The sequence below is a fragment of the Phocoena sinus genome, chromosome X (genome assembly GCF_008692025.1).
Source record: "Phocoena sinus isolate mPhoSin1 chromosome X, mPhoSin1.pri, whole genome shotgun sequence".
In the NCBI taxonomy this organism is placed as follows: Eukaryota; Metazoa; Chordata; class Mammalia; order Artiodactyla; family Phocoenidae; genus Phocoena; species Phocoena sinus.
In genome coordinates, this window is record NC_045784.1 from 24,223,111 (window position 1) to 24,248,146 (window position 25,036).

General features: G+C 42.8%; 1 pseudogene; it reads right to left on the minus strand.

Annotated features, from left to right (window-relative positions):
- Positions 1-4,786: 4,786 nt before the first annotated feature.
- On the minus strand, positions 4,787-5,839 carry LOC116747027 (annotated as a pseudogene).
- Between the last annotated feature and the right edge of the window lie 19,197 nt (positions 5,840-25,036).

Genomic DNA, 25,036 nt, shown 5'->3' on the forward strand with positions numbered 1-25,036 from the left:
GGCGAAGAGCAGTTTTAAGTAGCAAGAGTTCAGTTAAGCAGAGCAAAGGTACGCTCCCGAGAAAGCAGGAGAGCGGGCTGTCTGGAAACCAGAAGCAGCCCCCAAATGGGGTAGGGCTGTGTTTTGTAGAGTGGTGGTCCCTCCCTGTGTCCTGTGTTATTTGACTGACGAGTCTATTGACAGCTTTAGGCTATATAACTTTCCTGCTAGTATGCAGGCACTTACCCATAAGCACCCAAGCAGAACCCATGGGGTGGGGTGGGGAAGCAAAAGCCGCAATGCTAAGTTATTACAAATGAGGCGTAATGAACCCTGGGTTACCTTGAGTCACCTTGTAGGTCTTGGTGCGCCTGCGTCAACCTGTGCTGGCGGTTTTGTCTTGCTTGGTCCTGGTATGGCTGGAAACCTAGCAGTGGTCCTTGACCACGACAGGCAGGATCTCTGGGCATGCTGCAACCACCAGTGTCCAGGTAGGGGAGGGAAAGGCGAACCGTCCAGGATGGGGCAGGCCCGCTCATGTGTGACTCGCTCTCCTCACCTTGGCTCTGGGCACCCTCTTCAGATCCTGGGCATGAAACCCCTGCATCACGAGAGCTCGTGGCTGAGGCTCCTGGTGAGTGCCAGCAGCAGGGGAGCTCGGGGGAGTACCCCTAGAAACAGAAGTGGAGTAGGAGGGCGACTCTTGTATCTCTTTTGCCGCCGCCACCGCCGCCTCAGTGGCCTGGGCACCCTTGAGACTCTGAGTCTCCCCGTGGGCCTGGTGGCGTTTCTCGCGGGCACGGTGCTTACTCTTCCGGCCCCGAGGCATGATGACACAGGTCAGGGCCAGCAGGCGGGAGTGTGCGCAGGAAGGCAGGCAACGAGGGCACCTGGGGGAGGGACAAGGAGATGCTGTGAGCACCTTCAGCGGGGAGATTCCTCCCTGGCTTTAAACAAGGCCGCCTCTGCAGGGTCCTTGAGGGCACTGCTCGAGGACCCACAGGGCTCCTGTTCTCCTGCTCAGCCTGTCCCCTGAGACCCCTGTGGAGGACGGTAGAGTGAGCCTTGGGCTACAGGCTGCCAGCCTACCTGAGTGTCACTGGGGTGACAGAAGGGGCTGCCAGTGGAACCTTCCGTGTTCTAGGGCGGGGAGTCTGCTCAGTTCATCTTCGGGATCTTTAGGTGGACGGCAGCCAGGGCCTGGGCTTCCTCCCCTCCGTTGCTCTGCCGTTGACACCTCAGTGGTCCCGGGGACCCATGAGGAGGAAGTGAGGGGTGGCCCAGCTCACCGGCCTGACAGGGGGAACACAGTACTGACAGCTCTGTGAAGTCCTTTCTATCCTGGGATCACTGGGTCCTCAGTCCCTATTCAGTGCTCTCAGCTGGCTTCACGTAGGGCCTGGGACCCACCCTTCTGCACTCTGAAGGCTTTACCTTCAGGCTAAGGGTCTCACCTCCCTCAGACCTGATGTAAAGGAGCCTCGGCCCGACTGCCCTGTCCTGAGCCTTCAAGTGCTGAAAGCAGGGGCAAGGCTAGACTCTTTGTCGTCCCCACAGCTCAGCGGGTGGGGCATGTTCCCCCTAGTCGTCACTCAGGGTTCTCAGTTTGACTCCTGGGAAGACCTGTGGCTCCTGTCTCTTTACCTGAGGACATGTGCTCATAGAAAGGCCCACCGCTCTCTGAGAGCCAACAGAAGAAAGTGAGGGTAGCCTGATGTCCCACGTCTACCTGTGGTCTCTGAAGGCAGGAAGCTGGGGCCGGCAGATCCAGGCCTTGTTATGCTTGGCCGCGCCGGTCCTCACTCAGGCCCTTCCTCAGTTTGACTCCTGGGAAGACCTATAATTTCTCCCCCTCTTCACCTATTACTGTCCCCACTTCTCTGTCACCCTGGGAGGAGTTAAGGGTTGCCTCTGCTCGGCCTGACATCTCTCCAGGCGTCTCCCAGGACTGACAGCAGGGGAGAGATGATGTGCTGCCCCCATCGTTATGGTTTTCATGCTCCACTCCAGCCTTAGGTCCTCACCCCAACTCCTAGCACAACCTGGAAATGTCCCCTGTGCTGAGTCAGCCAGCCTCGGAGCAAAGTCCTCACCACCCTGAGTCCCCAGAAGTAGAAGTCAGAGTAGGCCACGTGTAGCCACAGCTATTTCTGAGGGGCTTCTGAGGACTAACACAGAGGGCAAGATTCCCCGGGCTCTGCTCTTCTGGGGTTTGTGACCTCTATAGTCCTCACTCTGTCAGGATCTGGGACTCTTCCCTCTACTGACCTGAGTCCTTCAGGGCCGGAGGCAAGTGGGTGACACATCGAACTACCCCTGCCTGGGGCTTCCCCGGGCCGAAAGGATGGTGGGGCTATGTGTTTGTTCCTCTCTCTTTTCGGTTGGGCGTTCCCCTTGGTCCTCACTCAGAGTCTTTACGCTGGCTCTTCCCGTGACCTAGAGAGGCCTGTGCTCTCATACTACAGCCTTTAATTCCCTGAGACCACCTAGGAGGATGTGAGGGTTGCCTCACGTGGGCATGACTGCCTGTGGTCACTCATGGCCGACAGTAAGGGAGGGATTCTGTGGCGTCCCCACTTTTATGATTTGGGTGGTTCCCTCAGTCCTCACGGTCCTCTGCTCGACTCTTGGCATGACCTGGAATTCCTCCCTGTGCTCCCCTGAGGCTGGCCCCTGGGACCAAGTGCCTCATCTACCTGAGACGCTCTAAAAGGAAAGGCGTGGGGCACATCATGCCAACATTCCTGGATTTGCCAAGGGAAGGTGTCCAGTGGCAGGGCTCTGCTCTAGGTGGAGTCCCTTTATCCTCATTTAGAGTCACTAGATTTCCAGTCTCTACTGAGTGAGGCTGTTCCCCACAGACCAATGCCCTCGCCTCCCCGAGACCACCCCCAGTGGAAAGAGGGGGCAGGTCAGCCAGAAAGCTTTGTCCTGGGCCTCCTGGGGCTGAGCTCAGGGGCGGGACTCTGCATTCTCCTCTGTTCCGGAGTGAGTGGTCCTCTTGCTCCTCATTCAGGGTCCTCATCGTGATCCCTGACCAGACCCAGGACTCCACCCTCCACTCCCCTGAAGCTGTGCTCCTCAGAACAAAGGCATTACCTTCTTGGGAATTCTGAATCGGAAGTCAGGATGAACCAGATCTGTCCAAAGCTGTTGGGGTCTTCTGAGGAGCAGGACTTTACAAGGCCCCACTCTTCTGGAGTCAGTGGCCCCTCAGTCCTAACTCAGGTTTCTTACCTTGACTTCAGGTAGCATATGGGACTCCACCCTCCCTACTGTCTGCCAGCCTCAGGCCAAGGCTTTCACCTTCCTGAGACACCAGAAGGGGAGATAAGAGACCTATTCCCTGGCTACCCCTGACGGGGGCCTCTGTGTGGTCCCATTTGTTATGGGGAGTCCACTCGTCAGCACCCAGTGTCCTCACCCTGAAGCAAATTAAGGCCTGTTAGGATCTCCTGCTTGGGCAGAATTGGAGATGCTGCCACAAGACCAAGGAACTCACCTCCCTGAGAACCTCTCCACCCTTGCCCCGGAGGAAAAGAAGGGGTACCTTCAGACAGACAGCTCTGCGCATGGCCACACAAGGGAGAAAGCAGGGTAGACTTTGTGGGGCCCCCTTCTGTTCTAAGGTCCTCACCTTGAGTAACTATCAGAGGCTGGGACTCCTCCCTCCACTGACCTGAGGACACAGCTCTTAAACCAAGGCTTTTATGTCCCTGAGAAACTTGAAGAGTAAATGAGGAGATGCTGATCTTTTCAGGGTATCTGACATTGCATATGTAGAAGACCCCATTGTCACCGAAAATTTTTCTTTTTATTCATACCATTCACTTATTCAGCGTTACTGTTACTGTATTCCAAAACAGTGCTTTGGGAACAGGGCCCCTTTTATCCCATGAGATACATTTTGGAGTGGTGAGAAGAAAAATGAATTAAAAGACATAAGGTCTGGCTTAGGCTGGGAGGAGTGGAAGAGTGTAGGCTCTAGACTATTGCAGACCAGGGGACTAGACCCAGCAAGGTCACTTAATCAGTCTTGTGAACTTGAGAAATTTGCAAGTTATTCACCTGTAAAGGGAGTCTGCTAAATCCTATCCTGCGTGAATGTTGGAATGTTATGTACTACATGTAAAGCAGTGGCATACTCATTAAGAAATATTGGGTTTTTGATGAATGGCAGTTATGATATGATTATTATGAACCCCCAAAATACCACCCTCCCATCAGAGTTTATTTTTAATCCAGTAGGTAGCAGAGAATATGCAGTCCACTAGGGCAAAAGAAACAAATACTCACAAATGAGCTAAATCAGTGTATCTTTTATTTCTACCAAAAGAAAGTTTAAACGAAGTAAGGCAAACCACGAGTTAAATGGCTTTTACTCTCTGTTTTCTCCATTTTTTGTTTCTAAATATTTTCTGTGGTCGCCTTTCACTTTTCCATGACAATGTCTATTGCAGTGCCATGTTTTTCTACTTCTGGATCATACAGAAAATATAGATGGTTCGTGAATTTCTTTTACATATACCAAAACCGTAACTTTAGAATTCTTTAAACAGCAATAAATATGCAAGCAATGTCATTCACGAATTCCTATTCTTAAGAAAACACACTATCTATTACAAGAAAAAAACATTTGAAAAAACCTAAATCAATCAATCAATAATATATAGAAGTTACTAGTTTAAAACAGGAAGATAAATAAGATCTATGCTTTGTTCCCTCCACCCCTACTACTCTGCACTATTTAGGAGCCTGACTGCTCTCTTCCAAAACAAAGTGAGCAAACTGCGCGCGGCCTCCCTCCCTACATGTGGGAGGAGCTGCGGGCCTTGGCCCTGGAAGGGGCTCTGCCCTCAGCAACAGCTGCAGCCCTGGCCGCGACTCTCACTCTTGCTCTCTCTTCCTCATCTTTCAGAGCTTCCTCATAGAGATCTGGGAAGGCACTGGGGACGGTACCAATGATCTTGGCCACAAACTCCAGCACTTTCATCTTGCTGGTTTCAGCGTGGGCTCTCGGGCCCCACAGAAACTCATAGCGCGGAGGATCGCTGTTGGGCACCTGGCGGTACGTCAGGTACTTCTGCTGCACGAAATATTTGCTGATGAGCCTCCTAGGCTCCCCAAAGATGGAGTGACTCCTCCTAGCATACAAACCCAACGCATTGAGGAATTCCCAGATCTCCTCCTCGGTGGCACGGTTGCCCTTCGTGAAGATTTTGCCCAGGAGAACCATTAGGAGACCGGACTTGGGCAGCCAGGACTCATCACTCAGACTTCCCTCGCTGGGGAGGGCCAGCTTGCTGATGAGGGCGTAGGAGTGATTGCTGGGGTCGACTTCCTTCAGCTCGAGGCCAAAGACCACCTCCATGATCTCAGAGGCTCTGCTGAGGATCTCAGGGAAGTGCTTCTCATACTTCTTGTTGAGAGTCTTCAGCAGTGCTGCCTGCGGGAAGGGCTCCTTCATCTTGTACATCACCAGCATGAACGGCACCAACATTCCGCCCTTCCTGGTCAGAGGATCTCTGCATATGCTGTGAGAGCAAGGTGCTGCCTGGGAGGTACTTGAACTTTTCTCATCTTGGCTCTGGGCACCCTCCTCATATCCTGGACATGAATCTCCTGCACCATGAGAGGTAGTGGCTGGGGCTCCCTGAGGCTCCTGGCGAGTGCCAGCAGCAGGGGAGCTCAGGGGAGTACCCCGAGAAACAGAAGCGGGGGAGGAGGGTGACTATTGTATCTCTTCTGCCGCCACCGCCGCCACCTCAGTGGCCTGGGCACCCTTGAGACTCTGAGTCTCCCCGTGGGCCTGGTGGCGTTTCCCGCGGGCACGGCGCTTGCTCTTCCGGCCTCGAGGCATGATGACACAGGTCAGGGCCCGCAGGCGGGAGTGTGCGCAGGAAGGCAGGCAACGAGGGCACCTGGGGGAGGGACAAGGAGATGCTGTGAGCACCTTCAGCGGGGAGATTCCTCCCTGGCTTTAACCAAGGCCGCCTCTGCAGGGTCCTTGAGGGCACTGCTCGAGAACCCACAGGGCTCCTGTTCTCCTGCTCAGCCTGTCTCCTGAGACCCCTGTGGAGGACGGTAGAGTGAGCCTTGGGGCACAGCCAGCCAGCCCTGCCTGGACGGTACTGGGGTGACAGTGGGGGCTGGCAGGGGAGGTAGGTCCCCACGGTTCCCATTCAGAGTCAGGATGACAGTTGTTGCCAAGAATCCCCCCCCCCCCACCCTCTGCTGCTCTGAAGTTGACACCACCATCTTCCATGACACCCAGGAGGAGGAAAGGAGGGAGCGTTCAGCCCACCACCCAAGGGTCCTGGGACCCTCCCTTCTGCTGCCTGGTGGCTGCCCCTTCAGAACAAAGCTCTAACCTCCCTCGGACCTGGCAGAGGAAATTACGGGCAGTCTCAGCCTGACAGTCCTTTCTTGGGAGTTTAAGGGTTGACAGGAGGGGACGGGCCATATTCTCTCTTGTCCCTTCTCTTCGGGGTGGGTGACTCCCTTAGTCCTCACTCGGGGTCCTCCCTGGACGGCCGGTGCAGCCTGGAGCTCCTCTTGCCCCGAGGGCCATCTGCTCGCACCAGTGCCGACACCTCCTTGAGTCTCATTCGGAGGCAGTGAGGGTGACCACGCGGCCGCATGTGGCAGAGTTTTACCAAGCCTGCAGCGTGTGGCAGACAGGTCGAGGCCCTGTGGCTGGCGGCCCCACTGGCCCTCACTCGGGGGCTTGGGCCGACTCTTGGGAGTGCTTAGGGACGCGCCTTCTGCTGGCCTGCACCTCCCCTCTCAGACAGCAGCCCTCCCTTCGTGTGTGGCCAGAAGGAAGCGGCTGACAACAGGGGAGGGCTTCTGAGGTGCCCTTGCGACGGGGAGGACGGTCCTCGCCCTGACTCCTCCCGTGCCCTGGAAATCCTCCCTCAGCTGACCTGCGGCCAGCCCCTCAGGACAAGGCCCCCTCCTCCCTGTGTCTCCCGCGTCTGTCCGTCCGTCCGCGTTCGCAGTGAAGGAGCCCCTCAGTCTTTAGACCTGCCCAGAAGCTCCCAGCCCGACATCAGGGGCGGGGTCCGTGTGGCCGCCATTCTGGGGTGTGGAGCCCCTCGGTCCCCAGGAGGGTCCCGTCCTTCCCTCCACAGGGCCTGGGGCGCTCCCTCTACTGAGCTGAGCCAGGGTCCACCGGCCTCAGAGCAAGGCCTTCCATGCCCGAAACCCCGCAGGGGAAGCGGATGGACTTCGGGCCTAACAGCCAGGCCCGAGCCTCTGGGGCCGAGAGCAGGGGCGGGGTGGGCGGGGCCTGTGTGGCCACCTCTTTTCGGAGGGAATGGGGATTGGGGGTGTCGGGGGCGTGTCACCGCACTTCTAACTGGGGTCACCTCACACCTTGACACCTGACGAGACCTGGTACTCCTCTCGCGGCTCACGGTCGCCGGACGTCAGCTCTCAAAAATGTCCTCGCCCCCACAGCGTGGTTAGGAGGACGTCACTTTCGGTCATGGGCATCTGGGCTCCAGGAGTACAGCAGTGGTGGGGCGGGGCGGGGCGGGAGGTGGGCGGGGTGTTTCTGGGGGAGCTTCCGGCAGGCCTGGCACGAGGGCCTTCCATTGACTCTTGGCAGGCCCTGGGACTTTTCCCTCTGCTGAGCTGAGTCAGCAGGCGTCACACCTTCGCTCTCATTTCTGTCGGCACCCTCAGCCGGAAGTATCTGGGGCCCTGAGCCTCACAGCCATGCCTGGGTCCCCCGAGACTGACAGTGAGGGCTCTTTGGGGCCCCCTCTTCTGTGGTGGATGCTGCTCTCAATCCTCTCTGTGTCTTCTCTTGACTCCCTGTAGGTGCTGGGCTACCTCCCGTCTGCTGACCTGAGGCCAAGGCCTCACATCAAAGACATCAACTCCTTGAGACGGCTGGTGTGAAGTGCAGGCACATCTCATCTGGACACTTCTGCCTGGAGCCTCCCAGAGATGGCTACTGCAGGTAAGATGAGCTGAGGGGAAAGGAGGCGAGACTCTCTTCTGTGGTTTGGAGCCCGTCAGGTCTCACTCAAGGTCCTCACGTTGACTGCTGGCAGGGCCTGCGATTCCTCCTTCTCTGGTATGAATCCATCCCTCTCCCCAACCGTGCCCCACAGAATCCCAGAGGAGTTAGTGAAGGGGCGCCTTAGCCTGACAGTTCCCACTGTGGTCTCTCTTTGTTGACATCAGGGGCATTGCCCAAAAGTTCAGAAATGAATTTCTGTCCTTTTGTACAACTGCTGTGTTACTTGCTTTTCTCTTTTAGTCCGTGTGTGATAGTCTATTAAGATGATCACTTAAAAAGGCCAGTTGTCATCCACTAACAAAGTTTCAGATGGTTATTTCACAGCCTGTGGACCATACTGCCACATCCAGCCCAATCTTTGGTGTCCCATGCGCCTGGCATGTGGGCTCTGAAATGCTGCCTCAGATTCCTTCAGTGAAGCAGTAGAGATTCATGGTCCCAGAGCACAGTGGAAGAATCAAGGGCTCAACGTTATAGGCTCTTCTCTAATCAATCCTGTCATCTGCCTCTCTTGCAGGCTACAGACCTGTGTCGATTTCAGGGCATCCCCCTACCTGCCCACAGTCAGGTTCTAGTTGAACACAGCCTTAGTCTCTCCCAGGGGGTTCTCATTTATTTTGTTTTGTTGTTGCTGGTATTGTTCTTTCATTCTCCCTTTTATAGTTTCTCCAGTATCGAGTTTAGTAAACAGCAGCCCAAGTCTCGTAGCCATCTTGGAAACTACATATGAGGCAGTGTATTTGCATGCTCAGGCTGCCGTAGCAAAATACCACAGGCTGGATGTCTTAACAACAGAAATTTATTTTCTTACAGTTCTAGAGGCTAGTAGTTCCCGATAGAGGTGCTGGCCGACTCAATTTCTGGTAAGAGCTCTCCTCCTGGCTTTTTGCTATGTCCTCACAGGGCCTCTTCTCTGTAAATACACAGAAAGAGAATGATATCTGGTGTCAGTTACTCTTCCTGTAAGGACATCAGCCTTATTGGATTAGCGCCCCATCCTTATGACTTCATTTAACCTTAATAACCTCCCTAAAGACCCTGTCTCCAAATACAGCAACAGTGGTGGATTAGGGCTTCAGCATATGAATTTGTGGGGAGTGTGGAGGGCACAATTCAGTCCATACCAGGTAATAAATCTGTAAATAATTTAAGGAGAAGTGGCATATTTACAATATTCTTTTCCCCATGAATAAACATAGTGTACTTCTTTATTTATTTGGGATTTCTTTTTCTATCAGTACATTTTTATAGTTGCCTACAAAAAGATCATGTACATTTTTGTTAAGTTTCCTTTTAAGTAAGTTTTGGATGCTGCTGCTGTTGTTATGGGAGTATTTTCTATTAATTATTCTAATTAGCTATTGATTTTGTGTGGTTAGGCTCCTGATTTTGGTATAGTAATCTTATATACAACAGCTTTTGGAGTCTCTTGTTCATTTGAGTATTTTGTGCACTGGTTCCTTGGGATTTTCTAATTAGAGGGTTATATTGTTGCCATTTATTATCTCTGTCTTTTCAATATTCCTTCCTCTTATTTATTTCAATATTCTTATTTTTCTAGTTATGTATTCCAGTCCACTTTTAAACAGTAGATACAGTACCATAATATCTGTGTCTTTGTCCTGACTTTGATGGGAATGCTTCTAACATTTCACATTTATCTAAGTTTGCTGTAGATTTTAGGAAATGAAAATTCTCTTCAAATGTTATTTTACTAAAGGCTTTTAACCATGGTGTTAAGTATTTTTTCAAAGGCTTTTTCTACACCCCTGGACATGATCAAATACATTTTATTCTCTAATCTATTAATATAGAGAAATTCCATTTGACAATTTTTTGTAATGTTATAATATCTTTGCATTTCTTGAAGTCAGCCTCTTTACTCACTGCTGTATTGGATATGCTATGAATTTATTTAGGATAGATGTCTCTACATAAGTGAGCTTAGCTCAAGTGATTTTTTTTCTTGGGGTGTCATTATTTGGTCTCTGTATGAAGGTCAGCACACCTATTAAAATGAGTTTAGCAATTTATCATCAACAGATTATTGGAGAAAGAAAATGTGGTATAAAGATATGATATTTATAATGAACATTTTCACTAAAGAAATTATTAATGGTATACAACCGTACAGAGAAGAGTAAAATGAACCCAATATACCTGACACTCAGAATCAACAATCATTAATAGTTAGAGGTAAATATTGATCCAGTTAGCATTTGTTAGGTTTTTACTTTACAGATTTTGAAATTTCCAGACAAGGAATTTAAATAAATTTGTGTGCTATTTTAAGAGCTCTAATAGGAAAAATAGACAATATGCAAGACTAAATAAGTAATGTTATTAGAGAGAAGGAAACTATAAGAAAGAATCAAAACTAAATGCTAGAAATCAAAAATACAGTAAGAGAATTGAAAAAATACCTTTGACAGGCTCATTAGTAGATGTGACACATGTGAGGAAACAATCAGTAAATCTGGAGATAGGTGAATTGCACCTCCTCAGTTGAATCAAAAAGAGAAACAAAGAACAAAATAATTAACAGAACACCCAAAAACCATGGGGCAATATCAAAAGGTGTAATATACAGATAATTCCAATGCCAGGCAGAGAAGAATGGGGGTAGAAATACATTTGAAACAATAGGCCAAGGACTTTCTAACATTAATGACAGACACCAAAGCATAGATTGAGACAGCTCAGAGAACACCAAGATAAATACCAAAACAAACAAACAAACTATACCTGGGCATATCGTATTCACACTGCAGAAAACCAAAGGCAAAGACAACATTTTGAAGAAAGTTGGGGGCGGGGAGAGACACGTCTCCTAAAGAGGAAGAAAAATAAAGATTATAGCAAACTCCTCATCAGAAAGCATGCAAGCAAGAAGAGAGTGAAGTGAAATCCTTAAAATGTTGAAAGAAAAAGTATCAACTAGAATTCTGTATCCAACAAAATTAAAAAAAAAGAGAGAGAGAGAGAGAAGGGGAAATAAAGACTTTCTCAGTCAAACAAACAGACAAAAAAACCCGGAGTCAATTCATTGCCTCATAGGCCTCATAGTAGATCTACTGTGCAAGAAATGTTAAAATAAATTCATTATGTGGAAAGAAGATGATATAGATCAGAAACTCGGATGAGTATAAAAAAGGAAAAGCATCAGAGAAGGAATAAATGGAGATAAAATGAAATCTTTAACTTTTGTCATTCTTAATTAATTTAAAAATGTTTGTTTTAAGCAGCAATAGTAACAATGGACTAGGTGATTGTAGCACATGGACAAGTAAAATAAACGAGAGCAATGTCACAAGACACAAGAAGGAATTAGAAATCCTCTGTTATAAAGAATCGGCACTACATGTGAAACAATATGATATTACTTGAAGGTGGACTAAGATTATTTAGAAATGTGTATTGTAAACCGTAGGAAAACCAGTGAAGAGGTTAAAGAAAAGTATGAACGATATATCAAGAAAAGAGATAAAATAGAATCATATAAAATGCTCAGTTAATACCAGAGAGCATAAAAAAAGGATATAAAAAAGAGCAAATGCAACAAATAGAAAACAGTTACACAAATAGTAGATTTTAATAAAACTATTGATATATCAATAATCACTTTAAATGTGAATACTCTAAATACACGAGTTAGAAGGCAGAAATTGTCACAGTGGTTAAAAAATAAATTAAAAAAGACTCAACTATATGCTATCTATGAGAAACCCATTTGTGTATCAAGACTCTGATAGGTTAAAAGCAAAAGGATGAGAGATTTTAGTACAGTGAAACTCTTCTATATGATACTGTAATGGTGGATACATAACATTATGCACCTGTCAAAGTCTGCAACACAGAGAGTGACCCTAATGTAAACTATGGACTTTAGTTAATGATAATATATTAATATTAGTTTATTAATTGTAACAAATGTACCACACTTAATGCAAGATGTCAGTAATAGGGAAAACTGTGTGTGTGTGTGTCAGGGTGGGGGTATATGGGAACTAGTGCTTTCGGCTCAATATTTCTGTAAGTCTAAAACTGTTCTAAAAATAATGTCTATTAATTAAAACAAGAGCAAGGAAAATTCACATACATGGTAGACACATAACCAGCTTACTGTAATTGGAATAAATCTATATTGTAATTGAACTAAAGCACTCAAGCAAGAGTCAGCTACAGAAAAAGAAGGAGTCTTTAGATGATGTGATGGATTATCTTGTTAAGAACATACCTCTAAACTGTCTGGTAGATTTCTTTTATCTTCAGCTGACCAAGTCTCAGATTGCTGAGAACCAAGGTGCAGGGGAAGACAGGGCCAGCCAAGAAGCTTAGCAACCTGAGCACAAAGCACGTTAAACTTGTTCCTTTCACCAGTACATGGTGCAGCCAGCCAGATGACACCTTCTGTTATGCTGAAATTAACCTGTTAGGCAAATCTGTATTGAGGAAGCAGGAAGCTAGAAAATGCACCCTTACTTGTGGTCATTTTCAGCTGAATAAAGAACTTTAAGGTTTCTGACATTAACAGATAAATTCTTTTGTTTACTTGGCTGGTGAAAAAAGAATGGTAGACTTGTCAGAGCCTAGCCAGAACTAACTAAAAGTTCAAGTGCACTTATGGTCTCTTGTGGCCATTGTGTTGCTACTGTTAATGTACGGTTCTATTAAATAGAAACACATTCATGGGGGCTGTGGTATGAACTAGTATCTGCTCTGCTTTTGTTTGAATGGGACTCATCACTGGTTTGTCTCATGATGCATGCTTGTCTAACTTTATTTTAGTTTCTTATATCTCAGTTAGGCATTTCACCTTTGAATTCAACAAAATGCACTTCAGAGTAGACTGCTTAAAAAGAAGTAGAGGGATAGAGACAGATATACCATGATAAAAGTAGTCAAAAAAAGCTAAAGTAGCTATATAAATTTCAGCCAAAGCAGATTTCAGAACAAGGAATAATATCAGGGATATGAAGAGACATTATGTAATAATAAAAGGATCAATTATCTGAGAATGTATTACAACCCCAAACATATATGCACCTAACAACAGAGCATCACAATACATGAGGCAAAAACTGATTGAACTGAAAGAAGAAATATACAGTCATAGTTGCAGGCATCAACACTTCTGTGTCAGTAATTGATAGATGAAGAAGTCAGAACATCATTACAAATATATAGATGGCATGAGCAATCCTAACAATCAGCTTGACTTAATTGACATCATACACTACTCCATCCAACAACAACAGCAGAATATACATTCTTCTCAAGCTTACATGTGACATTCACCAAGCTAGACCAACTTTTCTTTTTCTTTCTTTTTTAAAATTGTTAAAAAAATTTTATTGGAGTATAGTTGATTTACGATGTTGTGTTAGTTTCAGGTCTACAACAAAGTGAATCTGTTATATATATACAGGTATCCACTCTTTTTTAGCTTCTTTTCCCATATAGGCCATTACAGAGTATTGAGTAGAGTTCCCTGTGCTATACAGTATACACACTGCAATACATAAAATAGATAACTAATAGGGGCCTACTGTATACACCACATTTTCATCCATATCTCTGTCCATAAAATACCATGAAACACACCTTAACAAATTTAAAAGAATACAAATCATATAAAATATGTTCTCAGATCACAGCAGACATTAGAAATCAATAACAGAAATATATCTGGAAAGTTCCCAAATATTTATAACTTAAACAATACACTTATAAATAATTCATAAATCAAAGATTTCTTCTTTAAAATTTATATCAAAGATTTCTTCTTTAAAATTAAAATTTCTCTTGAAATCTAAAAATTTTTTTAAATAAGTGAAAATGAAAATACAGATTACCAGAATTTGTGGATTGCTACTAAACTACTGCCTAGAGAGAAATTTAGAGGATTAAATGCAAATATTAGAAAAAAAAGAAAGCTCTGATGCAAATAACCTAAGAGCCCACCTTAGGAAACTAGAGAAAAAAGAGCAAATTAAACGTAAAATGAGCAGAAGAAAGGAAATAATAAAAAATAATTATAAATAAATGAAATTTTAAAATAGGAAAACAATAGAGAAAATCCATAAAATCCTCAATGACATCAATAAACTTGGTAAGTCACTAGCCAGGATAACCAAGAAAGAAAATAGAGAAGACATCAGCTACCAATATCAGGAATAAAAGAGGGATCACCACTCTGGATCCCAGAGACATTAAAAGGATTTTTGTCAAAATGGAACGTTATGAACAGCTCTATGTCTACAAATTTGATAAAGATGAAATGGATTAGCTCCTTGAAAGGCACAAACTACCTAAACTCATTTAAATTGAAATAGTCTGAAGAGCCTTACGCCTATGAAAGAAATTTAATTAATAGTTAAAAACCTTCTAAATAAAGGAATCTTTAGGCCCAGATAGTTTCATTGATGAATTCCATTAAATATTTAAGGATGAAATAATACAAATCATCTGCAATCTTTTTCAGAAAATAGAAGAAGAGAGAAGCACTCTCAGTTTTTTTTATGAGGCCAGCATCACCCTAAGCCCAAAGCCAGATAAATGTATTACTGGAGAGGAAAACTACAGACAAATATCTCTTATGAACATAGACAAAAAAAAATCCTTAACAAAATAGTAGCAAATGGAATTCAGCTGTATGTAAAAGGAGCAATACATTATTACCAAGTAGGGCTCATTTCCAGAATTCAAGCCTAATATAACATTTATAAATCAATTAGTGATTTTATCAGAATAATAGACTGAATAAGAAAAATGTTATACCAATAGATGTAGAAAAATAATTTGAAATTTTTAATACCCATTTAGGATAAAAACTTTAAAAAGTAGGTTTGGAAGGGAATTTCTGTAACCTGATAAAGGGTACATAAAACCTAGAGCTAACCTTATACCTAATAATGAGGGAGTGAATGCTTTCCCCCTAAGACTGGAAATGAAACAAAGATGTCCTCTCATTACTCCAGTTCAATATCATGATGGCAGTCCTATCCAGTGCAAGACAAACAATAACAAATAGAGAAAAGGTATACAGAGGGCTTCCCTGGTGGCGCAGTGGTTGAGAGTCTGCCTGCCGATGCGGGGGACACGGGTTTGTGCCCTGGTCTGGGAAGATCCCACATGCCGCGGAGCGGCTGGGCCCGTGAGCCATGGCCGCTGAGCCTGCGCGTCCGGAGCCTGTGCTCCACAACGGGAGAGGTCACAACAGTGAGAGGCCCGCGTACCGGAAAAAAAAAAACAAACGGTATACAGATAGGAAAGGGATAAATTACAATTATATACTTTTTGCACAGGAAATGATTGTCTATGTAGAAAACCACAAAGAATCTATAAAGAAAGCCTCCTGGACCTAGTAACAGTGTAATTGCTTTACCATATACCAGCAATTAACAATTGAAATTAGAAGTTTAAAAAAGCAAAAACATTTACCAATGCAAAAAAATGAAATACTTAACTATAAATCTAACAAAATATATACCAAATCGATTTGTGGAAAACTACAAGACACTTACCAAGAGGATCTAAATGAATGGAGAAATATTCTCTGTTAATGAATTGATAGACTCACCATTATTAAGATGTGAATTATTTCTAACTTAATCTATACATTTAATGCAGTCCCAATCAAAATCCCAGTAACTTATTTGTAGAAATTAAAAAAAACCTGATTCTAATATTTATATGAAGTGGCAAAGGTCCTAGAAGAGCCAACACAATGTTGAAAAAGAAGAATGAAGTTTGAAGACTCACAGTACCCTATTTCAAGGCTTAAAATAAAGCTGTAGTAATCAAGACAGCATGGTATTGGTGAAAGAATAGACAAATAGATCGTTGAACCAGAGAATTGAGAGCCCAGAAATAGTCCCACACAAATATAGTCAACTAACTTTCGACAAAGGTACAAAGGCAAATATCAATAAGTGAAAAATAATTTTTTTCACCAAGCAGTGCTAGAGCAATGGATGTTCATATGGGAAAAAATGAACTTAGTCACAAACCTCACATCTTATACAAAAATTAACTGAAAATAGAGTATATATCTAAATGTAAACTGCAAAACTATGTAACTTCTGGAAGAAAATACAGGAGAAAATCTATGACTGGATGTGGTGATGAGTTTTAGATACAATAGCAAAAGCACAATATATAAAAGAAAAAAACTTATAAGTTGGACTTTATTAAAATTAAAAAGTTTTGCTCTGTGAAAGATACTGTTAAGAGAATGAAAAACTAAGCCACAGATTGAGAGAAAATATTTGCAAATCACATATCTGATAAATGACTTGTATTTGAATGTACAAAGAGCTCTTAAAACTCAACAATAATAAAACAAGGAACCAGTAGTGATTTAAATGGTGTCTCTAAAAAGAGACTGTTGAAACCTGTGAATGTGACCTTATTTGGAAAAAGTCTTTGTAGTTGTAATTAAGTTAAAGATCTCAAGATGTGATCATCCTGGATTAAGGATGATCTACCCAAGGACAGGTCCCATAAGAGAAAGACAGAGGAAGAATTGAGACACAGACATAGAGGGGAAAGGCATGTGAATATGGAGGTGTAGGCAGAGATTGGAGAGATGTATTTACAAGCCAAGGAACATCCAAGAATTGCTGGGTAGTTACCAGAAGGTAGAAGAAAGGTCTGGAAATGGATCTTCCCTTACAGCCTCCAGAAGGAACCAACTCTTTTGACAGCTTGATTTCAGACTTCTGGCCTTCATAACTGTGAGAGAATAAACTCCTTTTGTTGTAAGCCTCCCAGTTTGTGTTATTACAGATGTTCTACAAAAATAATACATTACCTTATTTTAAAAGTGGACAAAAGATCTCAACAAATATCTCACAAAAGAAGATAGACAGATGATAAATGGACATATGAAAGGATGCACAACACAATTTGGCACTAAGGAAATGCAAGTTAAAACAACAATTTTTTACCAGTGCACACCTACTGAAAGGCTAGCAAGGATGCATTTCGATCTCTCACACATTGATGTTGAAAATGCAAAATGATGCAGCTATTTTGGAAACAGGTTAGTGGTTTCTTAAAAAGCTAAACATGTTTTTCTGATACAATCCAGAAATTGTGCTCCTGTTTATCCAATTGAATTGAAAACTTAATGTCAACACAAATAACTGTATATAAATGCTTATAGCAGCATTATCCATAATTACCTTACCAAAAACCAAGATGCCTTTAATAGGTGAGTGAATAAATTATCTGTGGTACATACAATGGAATACTATTCAGCAATAAAAAGTAATAGACTATCAACTCCTAATTCACGGGATAACATGGATGAACCTTAAATGCATATTGCTAAGCAAAAGAGGCCAGTCTGAAAATACTGCATACTATATGATTCCATTTGTAAGATATCCTGGAAAAGACAACAACAGAGACAAAAAACAGGCCAGTAGTTTCTAGACGTTTTTTTGTCAGGGGGGAAGTGGTTGAACAAATGAAGTACAGGGGATTTTTTAGGATAGTAAAACTATCTTTATGATATTGTAAGGATGGATATGAGACACTATGCATTTTTTAAATCCCACAGAACATTAGAGAACAAAGAGTGAACCTTAACGTATGCAAATAAAAAATCAATTCAGAGATCTAGGTATCCCAGGATGGAATGCAGACTATGACAAAAAAAAAAAAAACTAGCTGTTTACAAACGTATGAAATAACATCAATGAAGAGTATGGGGAAAAGGAGTGCTGACCTAAGTAACTTTGGAAATGAGTGGATACTGTAAGACTAAAGAAAAAAGGAATTGTATATAGATACTGTATTCTAGTTGGTAAGGTTCTTAGAAGAGTATGGGCTAACAATCTGAAATCAATATACGTGTATACTGGGATTGAGTAAATAAGTATACGGATAGTTGGAGCCAATTTTCTCACAAAGGTAAGCAGGGGGGAAGGCTAGAATGAATCAACGTGATACTAGATTAGAGTTGGAGACATCAGTATGACTCATGTGTACCTTAATATAGATACAAATGGACAGATGTATAAATAATTATAGATATATATGGGTACATGGGCTAGTATACAGACATTTTCTAAGCTCTATCTTCTGAGAGGGCTTAAAAGCAACAAGACTCTAATAGCAAGGGAACAACATGAGTGGGAAAATAAACCTAATACTGTATTATAACCCAAAGTATAAAATAAATACCCATGAGTCTACATTGCTATATATAAGTGACTGAATGAATAAATAAATCAGAGAGAATAGAAAAATCTTATGTAGAGAATAATTCCAAATAATTTATATAGCTACTCCACCTTCAAGGAGGTGGGGCATAACTCCCCACCCCTTAAGTGTGGGCTGAACATAGTGACTTCTTTCCAAAGGGTACTGTATGGAAAGGAGGAGGAAAGAGTAACTGTACAGTGGAGAAACTTGACAAACACTACCTTAGGTAGGTGAACAAGGTGATATCATCAGTTGTTAAGTCATGTTGATAGTGTGCCCTTGATATAATGTGATGAAAATGGCACTTTATTCCTGAGGCCTTCCTCTTAAGAACCCATAATGCCAGTCTAATCATGAGAAAAATATCAAAGACATCCCGATAGAGGGGACCTTCTGCAAAATACTTGACAAATACTCCCCCAAATTGTCAAGATCATTAAAAATAAGGAAAGTCTGATAAACTGTCACAGTCTAGAAGAGCCTAAGAGAAGTGATGTCTAAATGCAATGTGCTATTGTGGGTGGGATCTTGGTCCAGAAAAAGGACATTAGGAAAAAAATGAAGGAAAACTGAATGAAGTATGGACTTTTGCTACTAGTAAGGTATCAATATTGGTTCAATAGTTGTGACAAATTTATCCTACTAATGTAAGATATTGAGAATAGGGAGAGTGAGTGCTGTGTATAAGGGAACTCTCTGTACTACCTTTGCAACTTTTCTGTAATTAGAAAACTATTGAAAATGTTGAGAATAGCTAACACAGAATTTAATTTTAATGTTTAATTCAATCAATCTGGAGTTATTACAACAACTTGGACATCACATATCAACTCCAGTCATTTTTTTAATTTATTTTTTTTACAGTAGGTCCTTGTTGGTTATCTATTTTAAGCATAGCAGTGTGTACATGTCAATCCCAAACTCCCAATCTGCACCATTTGCAATGATTCTCTCCACCCAGTCTGCAAAATGTTTACATACCTGGTGCCAGCTGTCTACACCAGAGAGTATCTGGTGGCAGCATAGACTACCGAATACACGTTTGCCTTATGGCTGCAAAGAACTCAGGAACCAAGGGAGGCAGTCTAAGGTGGGGATAGCATCTAGATTATTTTTTAATGTTCTAGCCCCAACTTCAGTGCTGGAAGGGCTCTGTACACAGAAGAAATAGCTTTTGTCATCAGGCATCAAGAGAGCTTTCAGCCCTGGTACACTGGCAAGGATGCACAGAACCACCAGAGTAGTGAAGAGATGTAGGTTTCCCAGAATTCATTAATATTATCACTGCCTGACAAGGGGGAGCTATCTATACTCTGCCTGACTGACAGTGAGCAGGGGAGATTCTAAGGTAGGGAGGGGTATCAGGCAAGCCTCTGGTCCTTTCATCCAGTAGATCTACCCACTCAGATGGCTTTACAACTTTAAGCTGGTAATGATTCATAGATTTTCTAAGCTTTTTCATGGAAGTTGGCCAGGACCCTCCAAGATTCCCCATGTTCTGTCCTTCTGTTCCCTTTTCCACTATCTGCCGAGCTCTGAATTCAGAACCCTGACTGCCAGCCTGCCCTGGGCTATCAGGACTTGGTTTAGTATGTGGCCTCTCTCATGGATTCTGGAAATTTCTTTACCCCCCAGGCCTCCTGGTGCTCCTTACTAGTTGAGGATATCCTGTTTAGACTCTTCCTGGAGATCTAGTCATTCTAACCAAATCCTTGCTTCTTAAAGTAATTGAAAAGAATCTTATTGACATAGAGTTTTAAAACATGTACCCAGAGATATCCCAGTACTTAAGATACCTTACAAAAATCCTGCTTTGTATGGGTGAGGAATTAATTAATGAGGAATTATTTTTTGAGTAAAATAATTAGAAAATCGAAATACAAAATAAAATAACATTGAGGATATATATTCACATAAAAGATTGATCAACATTTAAAGTTGATCAAATAAAATGCTTGTGAGTTTATGATATTTATATACATTAATATGTGAGAGTAGAAATTGGTACAGTATTATTGAAACAGAATAGCAGTGATAGTCATAAAAATTTACAATCAATACACTATTTCCACTTCAACCCAATGTTCATTTCTATGTCTTTCCATAAGAAAAAATACACATTTGCCCAATAATTTATATTTAACAATGTTGGTATCAGTTCTATTAGTTATAGCAACAAATGGAAAACAACTTATGTGCCCATCAGAAGGAGAATGGTTAATTTAATTATGGCACATACACACTTTAGAATTATTGGGGGTAGTTAAAAGACTGAGATGGATCCATATGTGCTTTCATAGAAAATCCTGCGCTCATTTCATTAAGTGACAGGGATGAGAGGCAAAACAATATTTACATCATTATCTATGTGTGTTAAAAAACTCACATTGAATTTTCGTACTATATCTATGTAAGAAAAAAGCCCAGAATATATTTTAATACGATATATAAACATTGAAAAATTATGGTTACCTGTGAGTAAGGCTGAATTTTGGAGGATGAAATAAGGAATGGGATTTGGATTCATCCATATTTTTCTAGCATCAAGAATATATGCAGTATTTCTATTGTAATTAGTATATTTAAGTAAGACGGACAACAGAAATAATTGTAGCTGTGTGTTATTCAGATAAAGTATCTGTTAGCAGAAATGTAGGACGAAGCCGGATACCTGACTGACAACACTTCAAAAGTTTGTCTCTCCTACACATAAAGCTTGCCTTGGGTTAGCCAGTGTCTCTGCTGTCACGTGACCCAGGGATCCAGGCTGCTTCCACCGTATGTATCCAAATCTCAGCACAGGTTTGCGTATTTGCTGCTTAATTGAACAGAAAGCATCGAGGTAGCACACTGTCAAATGCCTTGGTCTGAAAAGGACAAACATTGTTTCTGTTCATATTTCAGCGGCAAGGGTAGTCACAAAACCCTTTCTAATACAAGTGGACTGGACGATACAGTCTCGCAATCTCTCCACAAACAGTTAATGGAGTAGGAGATCATCAGTAAAGTACAACGCTTACAATTTGTATACAAAAGCCCTCTTCATTCTTGGAGAAGTTTCTGAGAAGGCAAAAATTGCCTTGCAGCACTCCAACTTTTTCTAGTGTCTGCTATGTGACAGGTGTTTTCAGATACAGGCTCACACCAGTTTTCTAAAGGACACTGTAAATCTCAGCAGGGAAGTGTTGGTCACCTTTTGTCACTAAATAGTACCTTTCTGCACTTAACTTTACAGTAGTCTCAATACACTGAAACTTTTCTTCTTTTTTCTGCATGGTCAAAAATCACAGCTTGTGAGCCTCTGCTGCCCATCACCTGATGAACATGCCTGAACACTTGTACAGGTGTCTTTAGGCACACTGGAAAACCAGGGTTTTCCTCTTGGGCAGATACAGGCAAGAGTCAGGAAAATGATGGTCAATTTTTTTTTCTTATCAAAGATGGCATGTCCACCAGGGAGATTATGTTCTATATTGTTGGAAAACTGAATAATTGCTCCATGAAGATGCCCATACCTTATCCCTGAAACCTGTGAATATGTTATGTTACATGGCCAAAGGCACTTTGCAGATGTGGTAAGGTTATGCAAGTGACTTTAAGATAAAGATATTATACTGGAATACCTGGCTGGACTCCAGGTAATCTAATGACTGACCCCTTACAAGCAGAGAACCTTCTCTGGCTTGCTGCAGAAGAGAGATGTGGCAGACAGGGAAGTTCAAGAAATGCCAAGCGTGAGAAAGATTCGAAGTTTAATTGCTGACTCAAAATATATGGGCCCACATGTGAGGACAGGGGAGAGGTCTAGAGAAACTATGGCAGCTCCAGCTGACAGTCAGCAAGAAAACAGGGCCTTGGTCTTATTATCACAAAGAACTGGGTTCTGCCACAACCTGAATGCTTTTGGAAGGAAATTGTTCCCAGAACTCACGAGGAGAGGTCTGGCAGCTGAAAGCTTGACTTGGGCCTTGTGAAACCCAGAACAGAGAACTAAGCAGAAGCAACTTGGATTTCTTACCCACAGACATGTGAGAGAATAAATTTGTGTTGTTGTAAACTGCTAAATTTGTGGCAATATGTGGAATACTGGCATAAACTTCTGGAAGGGCTACAGGGTCTGTTAGAATCCAGTCTAGGCAGATGATTGTGACCCAGTGATTTCCTTGGTCCTTCCTCATCTACCATTTAGAAGGGAGGCTTTGGTCCTTTACCACTTAGTTAAGCTCACTCATCAGTGTACAGATTCAGTGGCCAGTCTCAAATAAGTCAGCAGATTAAATTCTCTTTTCTTTCTAACATTGTCTGCTTTCTAAAACCTTCTAACTTCAGATTTATCTTGCAAGAACCTGTAGATCCTGTGCCTAATCTACTCACAAGCCAATTTGGAAAAAATTTTGAAAGTGTGGTGGAAGCACCCAGAGCAGATGAGCAGACTTCTAAACTTCACCTCCAAAGTAAACAACAGTGGTTGGGGCTGCTGCTAGAAGAGAGATTCCACAGTCAGGGATGGGACAGACGGGATGTCTGCAGGGAGTTGGAATGCTCTAAATCAGGGGAAAGGTGGGTGATTCTGGGTTTTCTGTTCCACTGGGAGTAGAGTGCAGCCTTATAAAAGGAAGCAGGGGAGAGCTGGACAGCAGGTTAGGATCCAGATGTGGGCATGAGGGCACACTGGGGAAGACCCAGGGGAAGAGTGATGTAATTTGGAAAGGACTGGATCTGGTCCCATGTACCAGCATTGGGTAGAATCAGCCCTAAAAGAACCCTGTGGATAGGGGCAGGAGAACCTTAGGCAAATGTAGGCCATAGATAGTCCTCACTTGGTGTTTAATTCTCATTTTCACTTTATTAATACACCTGGGTTTAGTACATTGGCTGCAGATACCTTCTTTTTTTTATTTCCCGGGAGACATTGTGGAGTAATGAGAAATGAATTAAAAGATAGAAAGTTGGCCTCAGGCTGGGAGGGGTGGAACAGTGTGGGCTCTAGAGGAATTCAGACCAGGGTTCTGGTCCCAGCTCTGTCCCTTACAAGCCAGGTGAACTCAGGAAAATTGCAAAACACTATGAGCCTCAGAGTCTTCATCTGTGAAATGGACTTGATAAGTAGTCCTCTTGCTCTTGCTTCACATATATCATGTAAATAGGAATGTTGGAATGTAACTTATGCAAGACACTGGCACAGTCTCTGGCATTTATTGGGTTTTACTAAACTTTAGTTATTACTATAATTATTTTCACCCTAAAACCTACTAACCTCCCCCTCTGGTTTATTTTTTTTTTAATCCAGGAAATATCATAGAATTTGTAGCTCTCTAGGATATGGCATAAGAAATCAGCCAATATGTTGCTTAGCATGTTAAACTAAGTTACTTGCTGTATAAATTTTCTTAGGATATATTATTTATTACTGGTGTGGGGGATCCTACCCAGTTTGATGCAACTCAAAATTCCTGAAATTTGTGTCAAAGTCTATTTCCATCCCTCCCTCATATCTTCCCTTCCATCCAAAACACTTGTGTTTGCAATTACTTTACCTCCATCACAAATCTAGTTCTAGCTTAGAGTTTACCAAATTACATCCCAGATAACCTAATTAGAATGCCCATCTATTGGATGGACTATGTCTCTCCCAGCCCAAGGCAAAGATTGCCAGCACAGTGGCTTCTGAGCATGCCGCCTCATATAAGTATCACCCTTACTTCTCAGACACTCCATTGTTATAATGTGCACAAATCACCTATTTTTTGGACTGTGCTCCCCCACACTGGAAAAAGCGCACAGGCCCTCTTCCACTTCCGCCCCAGGTGAAGATCGCTCTGCTTTATACATGATCTTGAAGCAACTGCTAAAAGCAGCTTTCCATTCCAGGCTTTAGTCTCTCAATCTGAGACACATCATCTGAGATTTTAGTCTCTGCCTACCGCTCAAACAAACTCATCTGACCCACTACCCAGCTTAATTAAAATTACCTCCCACTGAAGGGCTTGCAGTTTCCCAAGGTCTCAAACCCCTTTACCATGGGATATTTACATTTCACTACAATTAAAACCCCCAAGTCCTCACACCATCTTTTGACTTGTCCTTTTAGTGGTAGGGAATATCTTACAATATTCCTAACGTCATAGCTGCTCCAAGACTTTAAAATTCTACTTTAAAATTCTATGGGCAGGAATGGTTCTTGTTCATCTTAGTATTCCCCATACTAACAGGGAGCTTTGCAAAGATTAGATGCTTAATTATTGTTAAGGGAGAAAAAAGTGGGCCACTGAAAAAGAGGTCTAATTTATTACAATATTATTTCTCCAATATTAATAATAATAAATATTATTATTACAATAATATTTATTACAATATTATTTTATTTATATCATGTTATGAAATAACAGACCAAAAGTGATAAATGAAGCCAAGAATTTATCATCTTTTATTTATTTCTTGACCCCAACTATTACATTGTTGAGTTTTTCACATTTCCAAGGAAATGCCTCGTCTATTGCCATGTTATCTTATTCCAAATTACTAAATAAGGTAGAACTTTTCCAATTAGTTTTACAAAATAATAAAACTCTTACTCTTAAATCTCATTCACAGCCATCAGTGTTCGAGCAACATCACTCATAGATTTGGATTATGAAGCTACTTAAACCTTCTATTAAAAGGAACAATATTTTAAAAAATTATCCAAGTTACTACATAGAACAGAAACACAAATATATGTTATACACTATGTTGTCTGCAGCCCCACCCCAACCTTCTACTACTTAGAATGTGGACTTCTCTTTTTAACAACAAACTGAAGAATCTGCC